Source organism: Plecotus auritus, assembly GCF_963455305.1.
Source record: "Plecotus auritus genome assembly, chromosome: 9".
NCBI lineage: Eukaryota > Metazoa > Chordata > Mammalia > Chiroptera > Vespertilionidae > Plecotus > Plecotus auritus.
Genome location: NC_137783.1, coordinates 83,315,634 through 83,321,633, shown reverse-complemented (window position 1 = coordinate 83,321,633; position 6,000 = coordinate 83,315,634). Strand labels below are relative to the sequence as shown.

The 6,000-nt window shown below is 45.9% G+C and overlaps 1 pseudogene across 1 annotated transcript; it reads right to left on the bottom strand.

The window, feature by feature from the left end:
• Positions 1-3,849: 3,849 nt before the first annotated feature.
• Positions 3,850-4,478, bottom strand: LOC308233576 (mitochondrial inner membrane protease subunit 1-like; annotated as a pseudogene). Its single transcript has one exon. The product of its transcript is annotated as a mitochondrial inner membrane protease subunit 1-like (transcript).
• Between the last annotated feature and the right edge of the window lie 1,522 nt (positions 4,479-6,000).

Below are 6,000 nucleotides of genomic sequence, written 5' to 3'. Positions count from 1 at the left end.
ATATGCACCTTGTTTTATAATCTTATTTGCCAAGTCATTTTGATTTGGTTATGTGTCTTAATTCATGTGTCTGGGCCTTTCATACCATGCATCTCCATCTGTGACACTTACATTTGCACCTCCTCCTTGCCGCTGGTACATATCTTCAAGTTATTTCTCTAAGTAGAGTGTATGGGTTGTACACTTCCTGAAGATTTTGCAAATTTGATAAGATTTTTTTGTTACTTCTAGATGAAAAGGACACTTTACTGAATTACGGAACTCATGAATCATGGCTATTTCTCTTAAAAATTAATATGACTCCCTCTTCTTTTGGCATTTAATGTTGCAGGGAAGATGTCTGATTCCAGCCCGTTTCTTAAAAATTTTTTTCATAGATTACCTGAAGTGTTGGTTGTTGTTGGATAATGTTATAAGTTCCATCATTCAGCAGCCTGAATAAGGTAGGAAGGGAACTGGGGTCACATGTGAGTAGGTTGGGGTGTGTCTATACATTTTCACAGAAGTTGTGTTTCTACTCTTTGTTGAAATAGTTGCACCAGAAGCAGGATTCTTTTACAGTTAGTTTTTTGTTCAGCCTGTGCTCTACTCCAAGTACACAGGATAGGTAGAGCTTTCTCTGGAATCTTCCCTGGGGCTTTTACCCACCAAACTGCAACAGTTACTTGTCATTGTGGAGAACTATCCCTCTACAATGTCCCAAATGATCTCTAATTTGGGCATGCATTTTCATATATCAGGAAGAAGTAGCCATTTTGGATGAGAGGAACCTTGGAGCAAGCCGAGTCTAGTTCTACTAGAAAAAGTGCCTCCAGGAGGAGTGGTTTTTGTCTTTCTCATGGTTTTTCCAGCTTTAGAGAGGGGCTGAGGGTCCAGACTCCTTCCCCATGTTAAGAAAGTGCTTCTCCACCTCAGAATGAGTCTGTGCTGCTTTTGAGACAATGGGTAGGCAGCAAGCTGAGTTGCTGGAAGGTTTTTTGTTATGCCCACAGGTTTGTATTTTCTGCCCCGCCCCTGCAGCCTCTGAATCTGTCCCGTCCATTGTCCACCCTCACCTCTTCCCTCATTCCTCATTATTAGTGACTAGAGGCCCGGTGCATGAAATTCGGGGGGCGGGGGGTGTCCCTCAGCCCAGCCTGCACCCTCTCCAATCTGGGACCCTTTGAGGGATGTCTGACTGCCCGTTTAGGCCCGATTCCAGTAGGATCGGGCCTAAACGGGCAGTCGGACATCCCTCTCACAATCCAGGACTGCTGGCTCCCAACTGCTCGCCTGCCTGCCTTCCTGATTGCCCCTAACCGCTTCTGCTTGCCAGCCTGATCACCCCATAACCACTCTCCTGCCAGCCTGATTGATGCCTAACTGCTCCCCTGCCAGCCTGTTTGCCCATAACTGCCCTCCCCTGCAGGCCTGGTCCTCCCCCTACTGCTCTCCCTTGCAGGCCTGCCCCCCCCCCCAACTGCCCTCCTCTGCAGGCCAGGTTGCCCCCAACTTCCCTCCTCTGCCAGCCTGGTCACTCCTAACTGTCCTTCCCTGCAGGATTGATCACCCCCAACTGTCCTCCCTTGCAGGCCTGGTCTCTCTCAACCGCCCTCCCCTGCTGGCCTGATTGCCCACAAGTGCCCTTCCTTGCAGGCCTGGTCCCTCCCAACTGCCCTCCCCTGCTAGCCATCTTGTGGCAGCCATCTTGTGTCCACATGGGGGCAGGATCTTTGACTACATGGGGGCAGCCACCTTGTGTGTTGGAGTAATGGTCAATTTGCATATTACTCTTTTTTTTAAATATATTTTATTGATTTTTTACAGAGAGGAAGGGAGAGGAATAGAGAGTTAGAAACATTGATGAGAGAGAAACATCGATCAGCTGCCTCCTGCACACCCGCCACTGGGGATGTGCCCGCAACCAAGGTACATGCCCTTGACTGGAATCAAACCCGGGACCCTTGAGTCCCCAGGCCGACGCTCTATCCACTGAGCCAAACCGGTTAGGGCACATATTACTCTTTTATTAGATAGGATTATAGGTGAAATTTGTCAAGATTCCCTTTAACTTTCTTCCCACAGCACTGGAAACATTTCTAGGGTGGGAACCAGAGTTGGTGCTTGGTGAGATCTTTTGATCTTGTTTCACCTTTACTTTACAGATTAGATCATCTTCCCTGTTTGTCAACAACATGCCTGACTTTCAGCATTCAGGAAGTGTTTCTGGTATTTTACTTTTATGATTTTGTCTGTTTCTGGGAGGATGATTTGTTACAGAATAGAAATAATTTGTCCACCTGAGGCTAGCAGAGCCAAACACTAGACACAAAGAATGGCAATTGAGAAGTATTGGTTATTTTAATATGGAGGGTGCCACCCAGGAGAACACCAAGCTAATGCCAAAAAGCCCAAACTTCTCAAAGGTCTGTAGATTACAGACTACAAAGTGCAAAATAATGAGACATGGGTTAAGGGTTTGCGGTCGTGCTGAGAGCTGATTGGTTGGAGGTGAGGTAAGGGTGATGAATCATTTACTTAGGTCTGGAGGACAGCTCTGAGGTCTGTTCCAGTGTCCCTCTGGGGTTTAGTTTCATGAGAAAGTAGCCAGGGGGTCATTCCATGTTAGGACTCAGGAACTTAAATAACTTAGGTCAAGATGTTCTTTAGCCTCCTGGAGGTCTTGTGCTGACTTGAGTGTTCATTGATTCTTAGGGTTAAGGCTATGTCTCTGAGGGATATATATATATATATTAGAGGCCTGGTGCATGAAATTCGTGCATGGGGGGCTCCCCTCAGCCCAGCCTGCACCCTCTCCAATCCGGGACCCCTCAGGGATGTCCGACTGCCGGTAGTCGGGGATACACACACACACACACACACACACACACACACTAGATGCCTGGTGAATGAAATTCGTGCATGGGGGTGGGATCCCCTCAGCCCAGCCTGCACCCTTCCCAATCTGGGACATCCCTCTCACAATCCTGGACCACTGGCTCCTAATCGCTCACCTGCCTGCTGGCCTGATCGCCCCTAACTGCCCCCCTTGCTGGCCTGGTCACACCTAACTGCCCCCCCCACCCTGCCGGCCTGGTTGCCCTCAACTGCCCCCCCCCTCACCAGCCTAGTTGCCCCTCACTGTCCTGCTTGCCAGCCTAATCTCCCCCAACATCCCCCCCTGCCGGCCAGGTTGCCCCTAACTGCATGCACCCCTCCCTTGCTGGCCTGGTTGCCTCTTCTGGCCCCCCACTGGCCTGGTCGCCCCACGCAGCCTACTGTTCAGTCGTTTGGTCTTCCCTCACTAACCCCACTGCTAGCCTGGTCGCCCCACGCAGCCTGCTTGTTCAGTCGTTTGGGCATCCCTCACTAACCCCCCTGCTGGCCTGGTCGTAAGCAGCCATCTTGTGAGGGAATGATGGTCAATTTGCATATTACCTCTTTATTATATAGGATATGGTTGGGGGAGAAAGAGAGAGAGAGAGAGAGAGAGAGAGAGAGAGAGAGAGAGAGAGAGAGAGAATGAGAGAGATGATGTCCAGAGATAGGGTTTCAAACAAAATTTAATCAAGGTCTTAAGGACCCTCAGCTTTAGATTTGAAACTAGTTGTTCCTTCCCTAGAATTTAATATTACAGAGAAATTTTAATAAATTGTAATTCATCTTCTTCTTAGGAATTGGAAGGATTACTTTGCAAATTGTGTCTTTCTTTGGGTCACTCTCAGCATGTGGCTTAGCTCATTCATCTTTCAATTGATCTATATTAACTTTCTTTGTACTTGTCCACCAAATTGTAGGTGCTTCTTTTTTATTGAATAGTAATTGTTGTTTTCTTGGTAAATATATGTTTTCAGTGGCAATAATACAGTCTCATGAATAGGAGATAATAATTAAATCAAAAGAATAATAATCAGAAAATCTGTGGCCATTAGAGTTGTCATGTAGAAATTCAAAATCATTCTAAAGCCAAATCTCAAAGAAGTATGTCCTCTTATTTATTAGTCTATGTGGAATAGGTACATAGTACCTGGAATTGTAGAATTCTGTAAGTTGTTACCTTCTAACCAAACATGATCTGTTGACACATAAGTATGACTTTTAAAGAAATCTGATGGACTATAATGATAAGAATTTTGTCTCTTTCCAAACGATTTACTCTTTTACAAATATTTGATTTTGGATCACTTGGGCTTTTTGCAATCATAATGTCACCTCTTTGGACACCTTAAAAATGTCAACTAAGATTTTCTGCAAAGACAATACTACCTGAATTTTGAATTTCAGGCTCCATTGATGGTCCAGAACACATAATAGACAATGTTACCAATGTATTCAAAAGCACATACATCCTATTGTCTAGAATAGCCAATAAGTTGAAAGGTTTTTCCCAGAACACCATGAAGCAGAGTTCTGCATAGACTCTGCCACCAGTGGCCATAATTCTGTTCTACAATACATTCAGTTTTGAGGGTAGTTGCAGGGCTTCCAGAAAAAAGCATCCAAAGCATGTGCCAAAGCATATATTGGTGATTTCTGGCTTCAGGATTTCTCTGGACTGAAAGAAGCCCAGGAGGCTCTCACCCAGGACTCTCTGGCTTGGGCTCTCAGAAGAGGCACTACTTTTTTGAGGCCTGTCATCCATACACTCTACCTACAATAGTGTGAATTGTGGGTATTTGCCTGAGGGAAAGGAGAATAAATGCAGCCAGTAGGGAGTTTGCAACCCTGATTATCCCTGAAGGATGGCCTGCAGAGCAGTCAAGTATTGTGATTGGCCTCCCGTCATGCCCTTAGCATTCCAGGACTCACTTCCTACTCACTTACTGACACAATTTATTTTGTAAATATCTCTGGAAAAGTATTATCTCTCTGACTTCCCTGTGCTCTTGAGGGTGCTACTGGGTATCTCCCTCCATCCATCAGGAATGAATACCCAACTCTTAAATATGGTGGGAAGATAAATCTATTGCAAATAATAATATGTTTAATACAAGAGCAAATATAAAATATTTTTGGGTTATCCTTGCTATTGTATTTATTGTTAGCACAGATGATGAGTTGACCCTAACAATGTTGATTTGTGCATTATATCAATAACTAGAGGTCCAGTGCATGGATTCATGCACTGGTGGGGTCCCTTGGCCTGGCCTGTAGGGATTGGGCCAAAACCAGCTCTCCAACATTCCCCAAGGGGTCCTGGATTGTGATTGGGTGCAAGCTAGGCACGATCAGGGCTGGGAAGGGCCGCAGGAGGTTGGCTGGCCAGGGAGGGACTGCTAGACCCCAGCAGCAAGCTAACCTACTGATTGGAGCATCTGCCCCCCCCCCGGTGGTCAGTGCATGTCATAGCTACTGGTCAAATGGTCAAACAAATGGTCGGACACTTAGCATATTAGGCTTTTATTATATAGGATTCCTCACCCCCTGATCCTTCACTAACTCTCTTGCTGAAACGATTTCATGTACCAGCAGTCACATTTCACCTGCTTTCAACTTGGCATCTTAGCTGTCTTCTTGAGTGTTATTCAACCATTGTTACCAAATGACATTTAGATTTTGAATTATATATTTACATTATCTTTTTAAAGCATTAAATAAAAAAATGTAAATAAAATATATTGGGGTAACATTGGATGATAATCCTATATAATAAAAGCCTAATATGCTAAGTGTCTGGTCAACTCGTCGGCTGTTCAACCAATCGAAGCATAATATGCTAATGATATGCTAAGGCTGCTCAACCACTTGCTATGACGTGCACTGACCACCAGGGTGCAGACAGTTGACTGATTGACCAGTCGCTATGATGTGCACTGATCACCAGGGAGCAGATGTTCTGACCAGTAGGTTAGCTTGCTGCTGGGGTCTGGTTGATTAGGACTGAGCAAGACGGGCCAGACATACCCTGGAGCATTCCCACGGTCCCTCCCTGGCTGGCCAACCTCCTACGTCCTTCCCCAACTCTGATCATGTACCGGTGGGGTCCCTCAGCCTGGCCTGCTCCCTCTTGCAATCTGGGAC